Raw genomic sequence first — 14,162 nt, 5'->3', positions numbered from 1 at the left:
GAGTGTGATAAATCCTGTGGACAGAGAATCAATAGAATTTGGTGGTTGATTACTGATAAGAAGTTAGGGAGGAGGAAGAATGAAATAATTTGACTTTCTCATTTACTACCTGTGTGAATTTAGTGAGGAAAATCACTTAAATTTCCTGAGTTATAGGTACCTTAATTGTAAGTCAGATTAGATGGATTTCAATGCCCTTTTCAGCTTTAAATTTATGATTTCAGAATTCCATGATAAGCCGAAGATTTTGCTATTAAAAAAATTGAATTAATGCTGATTTCACAGAGAAAAATAGTAAAGCCAAAAGAATTAGATTTGGGAAGAAAGATATGGTCATGCTGAATCTGAGATGCTAGTGAGACATTCAGATGAACATAAGATAAGCAGTTGGAGATAGTGATCTGAAGCTCTGAACAGAAATTAGGACTGGAGTTTACTCTTATTGTCAGCAAAGAATTGGTAATTGAAGCAGTGGGACTAAGTTTTAATGCCAAATGAGAAAGTGTAGAGAAAGAAAAGAAGTGAAACAAGGATAGATCTTTGAGGATACAGTAAATCTTTAGAAAAAAAGATGAGAACTCATAACCTTAAAGTCCCTTAAAACTCTATCATTTTGCAATCGGCTCAGTCATTTTGAACACTGGAATTCAGATTTCAAATTCAGTTCTCTATCCAAAAAGTCATTTAATAATTCCTCTCTATTCCAGGCTATATCTCCTTACATATATATAAGCTACTACATAGTATAATTCCATCCTGCCTGAAGGGAACCCCCTAGCACTTTTGTCACCACTGTTTCTTCCTCAAGGAAAATAAACTATAAACTGTCAATTTATTTCAAAAAAAAAAACCCCAATGGTAAATAAAATAATCTTTGAAAATTGATTTCATATTTTGAAGATCTCTTTTCTAATAAACTAACAAGTACTAAATATATTATATAATAAATCAAATAAGCTTGCATTGTTTGGTTTCCTTTACAAATACATAGGAACATACAATATTGTCTTGATAGAAGTTTTCAGTAATATATTCTAAAGTATTTTTGCTCACTTTTTCCTACCACTTTTTCTGTGCTTGTTTGTGGGTTAGCCAGAATATAGGAGCTTGTGGGACAAGTAGCATCGGAATATCTTGATCTTAAATGAATATTTCTCATTATCATCTACACTTTCCATTTTTTCTCTTTCCATAGTTTTATTCTGTGTTCTTAGAATATGAACAGTTTGCTAAACATTCATAAAATCATCCCTTAATGATTACACATCTTCTAGTTCCTTTAATCTTCCAAAGACATTTCATTTCCTTGATTATCTGTGTCCTTATTCTCTTACAGTATGTTTTTCTTTGTTTTTCTTAAGCCATTAGTGTTTCCCTTTCCTCTAGCTAACATTATTTATCTTGCCCTAGGCTTTTTGTGGCCTTTCTGCTCTCAGTTCTTTATTAGTTTGGGATTTTAGGACAAAAGAACACTTTTATCTTTTTTTCACATATACTCACTCTGTTTATGGCTAAACAGTAGAGCCCCAGAAGACCTAACCTCTTCCCTCCTGGATCTTTCTCTCCATGCTGTTTTGAAATGGCTTGTGGACACCCACAATCATTCTGTTTATGTAACTGGAGGTCTACTCTTCCTCCTCAGAGTTCTGGTCCTCTCAACTCCCCACTTGTGAAGTTGGTTTTATTTTTGTTTGTTTTGTTTTGTTTTTTGTTTGTTTTATCCCCCCAGAAACAATTATCACTTTATCTATGTCTGCCCTCCCTGGAAAAGCTACAATGTACCTTTTCTCTTCCACATTATTACAATATATTTGTTCTGTGTCCAATTTTCCTTTTGTTCTCATTCATTTATTTAATTCAACAAGTAGCCTACTATGTGTAAGGTCCTGTGTGAGATGAATAAGATATAATCCTGCTCTCAATGAACTGATATTGTAATAGGGAAACTAAAATGAATATCCAAATTCATGAGAGAAGTTTAAGGTATTATGACAATTGAGGAGAGTGATTTCAATTTCACTTGGGAGGACTGATCAGAGAAATGAATATTTGAGCTGGACCTTTAATGAAGAATATGAATTCAACAGAAAGGAAGTGGTTAGAGTGGTTAGTGTGCTATTCTAGGCATGAAGAATAAAGGTATGGATTGGATAAATTCTAGGCATGTTCATAGGATTGTATGTATATTTACGAGGGACAAAAGGGGTCATTTAATCCCATATTTTATGGAAGAAAAAATCAAGGCCCAATGTGATTGCATAAAGTCACATAGTTAATCAGAACAAGATTCTCACACTCAATAACCAATGTCAATATGACTGGTGATGACTAAAGATGCAGTGGATGACCTTGGTATCTTTGATGTCTAACCAAACTCTAAGTGCTCTAAAGCACCTACTACACATGTCTTTATGACTATTAGAACAAATTGTTTTCATTCATCCATCCCACCAGGGGAAGTTTCAAAGTTTTGGCTAGATGCCCCCTAACTTGCCATAGTATCTGAGAACCCTTGGTTACCTGTTTTAGTCCATCTGTCAAAACGGTTTACTGGATTGTGACCATTATGCACACTACAGCTTCTTGAAGCCATAGGTGAGAGTTAAGTGAATCAGGTGGGCACCAAAGGTGGAAAGCAACCTTGCAAATTTAGGACTCAGCAGCCTTCACCCCAGACATATTAGTTTTCCTTGAATATACTCTACACCCTAGTTATTAAGTATTTACTCTGTGGTATCCACTAGGTAAGCATTAAGGATATAAAAAAAGACAATAATCTTTGCCCTCAGTGAATGCACATACTAAACAGATATGGGGATAGGCTATCTGCAGAAAATAAGATTTGAGCTGAGGCTTGAAAGAAACTAAAAGTTGGAGGTGAGGCAAGAGATTCTAGGAGTAGGAGACAACTAAGGCCAAGGCATAGAGGCAAAAGATAGAGTAACCTGTTCAATAGAAAGTACATAAGACACAAAGCCAAGTAATAGAATTTTAAATGGCTATCCAAGGACTTTATATTTGATTTTTAGAGGAAGTATGACTTTATTGAATGACAGACCTATGATGGAGAAAAAAAATTGATAGCTAAGGGGAAGATAGATTAGAACAAGGGACAGAAGGAAGAAAGGAAAAGCAAGGCATGGAGACCATTTAGAGGTAATTGCAGTAGTCCAAGCAAATGATTTTAAGAGTTTGAATGAACCATGTGGGTGTATTGGAGAAAAGGAAACACAAATAAGAGATATTGGGAAGGTAGAAATGACAAATTTTGGCAATGGATTAGATAGTGAGGGTCATAAATGTATGATGAAATAAGTTGTAAGCTTGGGTGACTAGCAGGATGATGGTACCCTTGATAATATTGGTAGTCATCACTGCTTGCCTATTCTTATTTCACTGGAGATGATGTTGCTCAAACAGTTTCAGTGTTTTCAAAATTAAATTAGGGTTTTTTTTTTTTTTTAGGTTTTTCTAATCTTTTAAATCTATTAAATACATTAGCAATAACTTGTTCTTGAGTTACAATTTTAAAAGATTTTATAAAGCTTACATTCTAAAATTGCTAATAAAGCTTTATGAGATACCTTTTTGAAGGAAGATTTAGAGACTGGATATAAGAATGTGATTGTAATCATCTGAATAATTTTTTTAATCTAAGCTACCAGAGTCATTTAATACTCATATATTTATGTTTCAAAGAAATGAGTTCAATTGACCCTCCACCTCATCTGTGAATCATAGAAAGAATCAGAATGTTAGGTCTGCCCTGTGGTAAAGCTCTTGGTAATTTTCTGAGTAATGTGTGGGGATACCCACACAAGGTTATGGTTTTTGGAATTTTCAGAACTATTCCCATGTCTAATAAAATTGTATGGCTATCATACCTCAATAGACCACATAGATGGATCACTGATTGAAGTACTTATAATTCACCACTGATTCTATCTTCCATTCTTTAAAAACCTAAATAATCCTTATGCCCAACTTTTTACCCATTTCCATTTCCATTATTATGGGACTGTGATACATTAAAGAAATAACTGAATTCAGAATCAGTACTTATTATCTTTATGAATTGGGGTGAGAAATTTTGCATCTCTGGGCTTCAGTTTTGTTGAAATGTGAAATGAAATGTTTATTTGAAATGAAATATTAATTAGATATTTCCTAATGTCCTTTCCAGCTCTATGATCTACTTCCCCTTTCTTCCTTCCAATTTATCTCATATTATCTTTTCTACTCCCATCTCTCTTTTTATGCTGCCAAATTGTCATTTTTCTTCTCTATCCTCTTTCATATCCCACTAGGACAAAGTTTAATTGATACTTTAAAATGAAGCAAAGAATTGGATTCACTTATGACAAAATTAACAATAACTTCTGTGAGAAAACAGTGAAATCATGGAGACTGAATCAAATAAAAATTATCTTGGCTTTTGAAAGAGTCACTACTGAACAGGATCTTTTTCATTAGAGAAAAGGTATCACATATGAATTTTTTGCATTTGTTTGAAATTTTAAGCCCAGAGAAAACTGATTTCTGTGTACCAATTTAAGGCAAATCAGTTATATAAAAGTGATGATAAGGTTATTTTATTATAGCTTATATAGTTACACATATATAAGTATATGGCTTATTCTTTAGTTGTTAAATCTGTCTGATCCTAATAAAAGGTTTGAAAAAAGTAATTATAGCAATGAAAACTAAAGCAATATACAGCATTTAATAGTAGATTTTTCCTACTTTGTTATAACAAAAGTCTTTGTTATTACATTTGATTCTTCTCCTTTCCTCATTAGGAAAGGAGAAAAATCACCTTTTTTGTTTTCATTCTTTTTCATTCATGAGAAATTTGCTTTTATATCACTTGTAGACAAAGTCTAGTAATATAGATTTTCAGAAGAAGATTTCACAGTCAAGCTGGCTAATATAACTGTGGCATTTTCATTTCCAGGTAACTTCATAGTTCATTACCACTTGCACTTCAAGATGAAAGTCCAAAGTAGTACATAGCAATAACAACAACTAACATTTACATCATGCTTACTATGTGCTAGGTACTGTGCTAAGCATTTTATAATTATTTAATGTTCACAATTATACTGGCAGGTAGATTCTATTTTTATTCACATTTTATAAACGAGAAAACTGAGGTACAGAATATCTTTGTAATATAACCTCTTTATGTGGAGAAAACCAGAGAGCCTGCTTCAAGTAAAATTATGATGACATGTGGGAGAGACACCTTGGAGAGACAACAGAACATACCATGACGTTCTGTGACTCCGCTTTGCTAAAAACATGTTTGAGAGAGGATACTTTGATTGTCTACATGTGCTTTCAAAAGGCCTTTTTTTTTAGTTGTTGTTATGGAACCCTTTGATGGTCTATGAAAACCTATGGACCCTTTTCAAAATAAAGTTTTTAAATCCAAAAATAAAAATAGAATACTTTAAACTATAGAGGAATGTATTAAAATTATCATATTATATTAAATATAATTATATTATATTATATCAAAATATAATTATAAAAATATTTTTTAAAGTTCATAAACTCTAGTTTAAGAACCTTTGGCTTAAACTAATATCTTATGCCATATATCATAGTTCAAAATCAATGTATGATCAGAATCTTGGAGCTAATAATATATTTTTAAATTTTTTCCCCAGTCTGATAACAACAATATAATTTTCCTTACCTAAGCCAAGATCACTGGGATATAATGTGTTTTGGATATATAACATGGGGAGATATGAGAAGACATCAGTTTCACTGGAAAAGTTCTGGGAGTTATAATAAACTGTACACTTTAGATGAATAATATTATATAACTAAGAAAGTTTGAATTAAATTAAGAGAAGCACATATTCCAGAAATGAAGCTAAGATGGTTATCTTTTTACTTATCCAGAGTAAGTTACTTAACTTCTCTTTGTATGTTTGTTCAATTATAAAATGGGGATAAGAACAGTGCCACTTTTTGTGGTTGTTGTTAGGATGAAATGAAATAATTGTAAAGCACTTAGCATAGTGCCTCCTTCTTTCTTTCCATTCATCTTTCCATCACTCCTTTCTTCCATCATATCTTTCAGTCTTCCTAATAGAGCTATGAAAAAAAAAAAAAAAAAAGAAGAAGAAGCTTCTTAGTGAATGTGCCCTTATTAGGGGGAGGAGACGAAGAGGGCCTTTAAGTAATCTTATGGAGAGACAGAAGCAATGAAATATAATATTATAAGCACCAGAATGGCAGTGGGAGTAGAAATGGGTAGAGGTTGAGGTTGCGTTGAGAAACCAAGGTTCTAGTTCCAGCTGTAGTCACTCCTTTTTTAAATGATTTTGAAGAAGTCAGCTAATATCCCCAGGCTTCAGATTCTTTATCTGAAAAATGAGAGTATTAGATTACACTCACAAGATCATAGATACCAGGGGCAGCTACGTAGTGTAGTGAATAAAGCACCAGTCCTGAAGTCAGGAGGACTTGAGCTCAAATGTGACATCAGACACTTAACACTTCCTAGCTGTTGTGATCCTGGGCAAATCACTTAACCCCAATTGCCTCAGCAAAAAAGAAAAAAAAAAAAAAAAAAAAAAGAATCATAGATACCTTAGAGATACCTACATAGATACCTACTCCAATTCTCGATCTATACAAGAGGTACCTGAGTTCCAGACAAGTTAAGTAACTTTTCTAAAGTGACATGGGTGATAAATGGCAGAACTGATATTTGAACCTAAGTGTTTTCAAACCCAGAACTCCTTCCCCTAAACCTTATTGCTCAAAAGCTCCTAGTTTCTTAAAATTGGTTAATGATACCAATTGATGCTTATTCCCAGAATGTTTGGGATCACAGTTCTCTTGGAATATTGAAAGAAATTCTGAAATGGACCAAAGTTAACCAAAATACAAGAGATTTGACCAAATGTATCTGGTCCTGCTCCTAAAGAAATTGAAATAGTCATTCTAACCCCATTTATTTGTTTGTTTGTTTGCTGGGAAGTTTCCCTTCTAGTCATTCAGTCTGAACTCTAAAAGTGTAATATGTCTTGATTTCAGTAGACTCTGTTAAGACATTTATAAAATGAAGTAAATATAGATGTAACTGTTATGACTAGTCTTATCAACCTCATCTATTCAAATCTGTCAATTAGTTCTGCTTATGCATACATAAAGCAGTCCTGATCTCATAATAAAACAAGACAATTTCTTTCAAAACACAGTGCCCCAAAGAAGCAAGCTATTGCCATCTTTAAACTTTACTAATTAGGATATTTATTTCACATGTACATTCTATATATATACGAATGTACATATTTATGTGTGGATAGCTTAGATAAGTAGATAGACAGCCAATCTGGGCTCATCTTCTTTCTGACACATACTGACTCTAGAAAACTAAGCAAGTCATGTAACCATTTAATGCAATATGTTACTAGAATTATAACTAGTATAGTAGATACTGTCTATACTAGTAGGTATAGTCTATACTGATAGTAAGACCTCTTTTCCTGGAATTCTCTAAATTAATGGAATCACAGGTGAAAACCAAAACAAAACAAAACAAAAATGTATACATTTTACATGCCCTTGGAACATAAAGTTACAAAAACTCCTATAAGAAAATAGGCTAAGAAATATTTTTACCCCTAGGTATAATTCAAATATTAAAAATGAATAATTCTATTAATGACACAATACTCCAATTTCAACTCTATTTAGCATTACTTGTTAAATGATTATGATATATGGGAGCAAAAACTAACAAAACATAACCTCTAGGTCCTGAAGATTATAATTTATTAAGGAAAGGGAGGAAGGAGACAAATATTTATTAAGCTGCTAGTATGTGTCACCCACTAGTATAAGTAATTTACAAATATCACTTCATTTGATTCCCTACAATAATCTTGTAAAGTAAATACTCTTATCATCCCCATTTTATAGCCTAGAGAGGTTAAGTGACTTAACCAGAGTCATTCAGCTAGTCAGTGCCTGAGGCTGAATGTGAACTGAGGTCTACTTGCCCTCTAGTAGGAGGTTCATTACACGATATAAAAATGCATTCAATATAGGAAGACTATATACTATTGAGTGTTAATGAAGGATCAAAAGAGAACAGAGTTTATCATTACTGAGTCAATCTGTTTTATATTTAGAGCATTAGGCTTGCTCAGATATCCAATTAACAATTTGACAAAAATTGTCAAATGTACTACAGACCTATGTTCAAGAATTGTTTCTTAAGGAATCCAATTTTGTTGTCTCCACCATCAAATTTTTGCAATATTTCTATGAGAAGAACATTTTGAGAGCTCAGAAAAAAAGCCATCCACTAATTTGCAAGGGCTGGCTATGAGCCAGGAACAGACACTAAACAGGCTACTTGGCAGTGACATGAGTGATGTATCTATCATTTCATGCCATGCTCTCTTCTAGTTCAACTGAGTCATTTCTAGGTTTATCATCATTCCCTGGGTAATTTCAGGATAATTTAATTTTTTAGAGTGTCACCTTACACTAAAGTCCTGTTGCAGTATCTCATCTTGGCATAAAAGTGATTATCCTGGGTCTCCAAGGCTATGTCAGCAGGGCAAAAGTCCAGGCAGGTTTTAGCACACTGGAAAGGCTCCAATACTGAGCCCATTCAAAATGTTCATTTACTACCTATGTTACCTTAGAAAGGCCACTTAGCCTTCATAAACCACAATTTCTTCACCTTTAAAAGAAAGAGTTGGACTAAATGGCCCTTTTAAATCTTGAACTATGATACTATGATCCACCACAGAGTTGGTTAAAAGGTGGTTTAAAATTTAGAAAGAAATTATTTTTGCTTAGAAAAACTTAGGAAGAACCAGCTGCAAAATGGGAAAGGGTTTCTTGTGTTGACAATCAAAGAGTAAGTCAATTGAATCTTCCATTAAATGCCTATTATGTGCCATCACCATACTAAATATTAGGGATACAAAGAAAAAACAAACAAAAAAAAAAGTCTTTTCTCAAAGAATTCATAGCCTAAAGTGGAAGACAATATCCAGACAACTATATATAAACAAGATATAGAAAGGACAAATTTGGGATAGTCTCAGAAGGAAGATACTAAGTCTTAAGAAGATAGAGCATCAGCTGAGACTGGAAAGAAGTCAGAGAAGATAGGAGGCAGAGATGAAGAGGGAGAAAGCTTGAGAGAGGGCCAAGAAAAATGCATTGTGTCCAGAGAAACAGTTTGTTTTTCAAAAAAAATCAAGAAGACCTGTGTCACTTAATTGCAGAATGTAAAGGGAAAGGAAGATTAAGGTATATGATGATTAGAAATATAAGAATAGATCAGCTTATAAATTACTTTAAAAGCCAAGTAGAGGGGGTAGCTAGTTGGTGTAGTGGATAGAGCATCAGCTCTGAAGTCAGGAGGATCTGAATTCAAAATTGGTCTTAGTCACTTAACACTTCCTGATTATGTGACGTGGGCAAATCACTTAAACCCAATTGCCTCAGGAAAAAAAAAAAAAAGCCAAATAGAGAATTTTATATTTGATCTTGGAAATGAAAGAGAACATCTGGAATTTACTGAATAGAGAGAGAGTTGGGATGGGATGATCAGACTTTTGTTTAGGATCAATTTGACTGAAGTAGAAAGAAACTTGAGACAGGGAGACTGACCAGAAACTAAAATAATAGTCCAGATACGAGATGATGAGGATTTGCACCAGGATGGTAACTGTGTCAGAAGAGCAAAGGAGTAATATATGAGATATATGACAAAGTTAGAAATGTCAGGACTTGGCAACTCATTGGATATGGAAGGCATACACATTTTGCAAACATTATCTTGAAGGGAGCAAAGTCAAGATGAGAGATTATAGATGGCAAGGCAACTGAACTCTCAGTATTCTTCTCCAAACAACTTTAAAATAAAATCTCAAATGAAATCTTGGTATAGCAGATTTAGTCCAGAGAGTCCACAAGAGTGGCCTGTGGCCATAGCAGCATCAGCTTCAGCAGTTCTCAGATGGTAAAAGTGACAGACAACTAGTCAGAAAGAAATTACAGAACTATTGATGGCACTGGGTACAACTCCACAGCTCATGTTCATTTTTTGGTTTCAGTTCTAGGATGGAGAAGAGTGAGTGCTTATTGTTGGTCATAGGATTACTTTTCTAGAATGAAGAAGTAACATGACCTCTAGTAACATTCATTTAGGGCCAAAAAATTTGTAAGATTTAGAACTTATAGATATCTTAGGTTATCCAGTCCAATCCCTTCATTTGATACTGAGAATGTTTGCAATAAGAATTTGTTTCTTTCCCAAATGAAGAACAAAGCCAAAGTATTATTTGACTAAATTTCATTCATTTACAAAATTATTGGTGAAATTTGGTACTTTTTGTTGAGTTCAATTTAATGATTGTGGTGAGGAGAATTATTTGTACCATCTTTAAATGATAGGATCATTTTATAGAGCATTCAGCTTGGGAACTCTGAAATGATAAGGTTCAGTAAAAAGAAATAATTGGTTAATTTAATAGAAATCCAAACGTTTAAAATACAAACTTCATTGCCTTAACAAATAGATAAGAATGGGCTCCACGTGCTATAATTATGCATTATTTTTATCTATTTGCACACCACCTTTCAAAAAATTGGGCAGCTAATGATGGTGTGGATAGAATATGAGGCCTGAAGTCAGGAAGACATATCATCCTGAGTTCAAATCTAGTCTCAGATACTTACTAGCTAAATAACCCTAGGCAAATAATTTAATCCTGTTTGCCTCAGTTTCCTCATCTGTACAATGAGTTGGAGAAGGAAACAGCAAACCAGAACTTTTGCTAAGAAAACCCCAAAAGGGATCATGAAGAATCAAACATGACTGAAAAAAAATGATTGAAACAAAAAATTCAATAAAATAAAAAAACTGGTGTCCATTTTTTTTTGCACTTTCAATTATATACACAGAACTTTACAAAACTATTTATAGTAGGTTCTTTTGATCCTGTTGATTCCTTGAGTTATCTGTTGGTTCTAGTAAACCCAATCTAAAACTCATTATCTATTCTTAAAATGATCTTTTCCAGGACAAGAAATAAAATTACTATATATTTCTTTTAAAAAATAAAATAGGGATGAATCTATACAAATCTATACAAATAAAGAGATGTAAATCACTTTACACTATACTTACATATTTACACTACACTTTAATATTCAGACATCTAGAAATTCCATAAAGCCTGTATACAGAGATATTTCTTACAGCTAATACAAAATTGATTCTACAGCCAGTTGTTTTGCCCAATAAGACCAAGATTATAATCTTGTGAACACTTAAAAAAAGATTTTAATGATTTGAACTACTAGTTCAATTCAATATAGTTCAATCAAACTAATCCAACAAATACTTAAGCATATATCATGTGCAAGGCACTAGAGATATGAAGATATGTATATATATATATATATGTATATATATATATATATATACACATATATATATATATACATATATATATATATACATATATATATATATGTATATATCTCCTACTCTTCAAGAGCTTATAATATACTGAGGAAAAGTAAGATATGTATATAATTATGATTTAAGAGAGAGCATGGTAAGTACTAAGGTAGAGTCCATTCAAAATATTCTGTAACTTCTTTTTTAAGAGAAAGAAAATAGAAAACAGTACCTTTTTCATCATGGACAGAGGAAGAATTCTTAGTGAAATAAGGGAGAAAAGAGATTGCAAAAAGATAAAGCATAGATTTAAAATTACATGAAATTAGAAAATCTTAGTGCAAACAAAATATAGTTGAAGAACAAAGAAGCTAAAAATAGGGAATAATTTTGCATCAAATATCTCTGAGGTTATATCTAAGGGATATAGTTAATTAAAATACAAAGAACCTAGATTCATTTTTCAATATGTAAGTAAATAAAAGAATATTAAAATATAATTCTAATAACAATAATATGAAATATTGATCATTAATAGTAAGAAAAATGCAAATGAAAACATCTATGAAGATTTTCCTTATAGCAGAAAATTCGTTAAAACAAAAGTTGAAGTAGTCAATATTGGAAAAGCTGCAGAAAGACATACACATACACACAGATAATTTTTTTTTTTGGAAGTAATGAGTTTATTTCAATTCAACAAATAATTAATAAGCTCCTTTCTGTGCTAGACACATTGCTAAGCACTGGGGTCACAAAGAAAGAAAATAAAAACCATCCTGGGAGCCTCTAGCAAAAGTTGGATGGCCAGCAAGAATGGGATTCTTTTTTTTTTTTTTTGTTATTCATTTTTCCAAATTATCCCCTCCCTCCCTCCACTCCCTCCCCCCCCCCCCCATGGCAGGTAATCCCATACATTTTACATGTGTTACAATATAACCTAGATACAATATATCACACAGATAAATTTTTAAGGGAGCCATGAATTATCCAACTATTCTGAAAGACAAGATGTCATTATGGTGTTATGGAGCACTAATAGATTAAAAGTACAGTAAACAAACAAACAAACAAAAACAAAAACAAACAAACAAACAAAAAAAAAAAACCCTCAAGTAAGTGACCTGGAGATTCCTTGCTAAGAATATTCCCAAAGAAGGTTAAATACATAAATATATAACATATGACAAAATGTTTTTAGCAGCATTATTCTTGGTACCAAATAATTTGAAACAAAATGGGTATGCATGGATTAAGGAATATTTACATAAATGATGGTACATTATTTGTGTCATAACAAATCATGAATAAAAGAAATTTGGAGAATTATGAGAGGTCTTGAATGAACTGATATGAAGTGGAGTGAACAGAAATAGAAAAAATATAGATAATAACTTAAAGAACTGGCTGATCTGTTATTCTTTAAATGGAATATGCTATAATGAGGAGGTGTTGTTTTTGTTTTTGTTTTTTTCTTTTTTTCTTTTGATTGGATAATTAAAAAAGCAGAAGATACTGAAGAAGTATGAATACCAAAGCTTGATACAATAATGGTAAAAGGATTTTTGGGAGCATAATAAAAATAGAGTCAAAATCCAAGGAGTACAGCTGATAAAAAATGAAGAGTAGGATGTTTTGTTTCCTTTATAAGTAGAGGATTTAGGAGGACTTCTTTGTTCTGCCTAGCTCTTCTATCAGAGGAATAATGTGTACTGAGGGCATACATATATTCAGATACAGTCATTATTTTTCACAAGAATATCACAAGTGTATGGGGCTTTGAGAGGGGGAGTTCAAATCTTATTAGTTTGGGCCTTAGACATTTATATTTTCATTACTCTTCAGCGTACTTATCAGGCTATTAAGTAAGATTGTGTCAATTTGTATTACACTTTATCAATACCTATTATCTGCCAGGTAGTTGCTAAACATGGAGGATACAAGAAAGAAAAAGAAACATAATCTCTGTCCTCAAGAAGTTTACAACTTAAAGGGAAGACAAATCACAAAAGGAAGCTGAAAAGAGGTGGAGAGTGCCAGAGTACTCTACAAAGGGAAAGGGGATGATGAAAAAGATGGAGTTGAAATCAAGTAGAGAAACTGGTGGCAAATGAAGGGATGGCTAAACTTTTGACTTTTTATAAAAGGAGGCTATCTGAGGAGATTTTTTTCTCCATTCTCCAATTCTTCAATGATAGGCAGAAGCAACTGAATATATTGATAAAGGGTGAGCAGCAAATCTCTCAATGATGTTGTTTTCTGGTGATGAGATTATCTGGTTAACAGATTTATCTTAGAGTAGAATGAAGACGATCATAAGGGAAAGCACATTGGGTTGGGAAATGAGGAAGGGGTTCATTCAGAAACTATTTATTTCAAAATAAAACTCATTAATCAAAATTATTTTAAAGAGCCATGATATATTTGAAGGAGAGATCATTTTTACTTTAAGTGACCAGCAGAAACTTCATGAAAATTATAGCATTTGAGTTGGGTCTTGAAGAAAAGGAGAAACTTCAGGAGAAAAAGATAAAAGGAACCTTAAGGAATAATGATAATTGACACTTCTAGGACACGATATTTTCACTTAAGGAGATAAAAAGAAAAGTTTCCCTAATGACCTTTATCTTTTTCAAAAAGAAAGTGCAAAGTTGTTAAACTATTGTGAAATCATCGTTTTACCCAAGGAAATAAGACAATATTTACT

The sequence above is a fragment of the Sminthopsis crassicaudata genome, chromosome 4, assembly GCF_048593235.1.
Source record: "Sminthopsis crassicaudata isolate SCR6 chromosome 4, ASM4859323v1, whole genome shotgun sequence".
NCBI lineage: Eukaryota > Metazoa > Chordata > Mammalia > Dasyuromorphia > Dasyuridae > Sminthopsis > Sminthopsis crassicaudata.
This window is presented reverse-complemented; position numbering follows the sequence as displayed.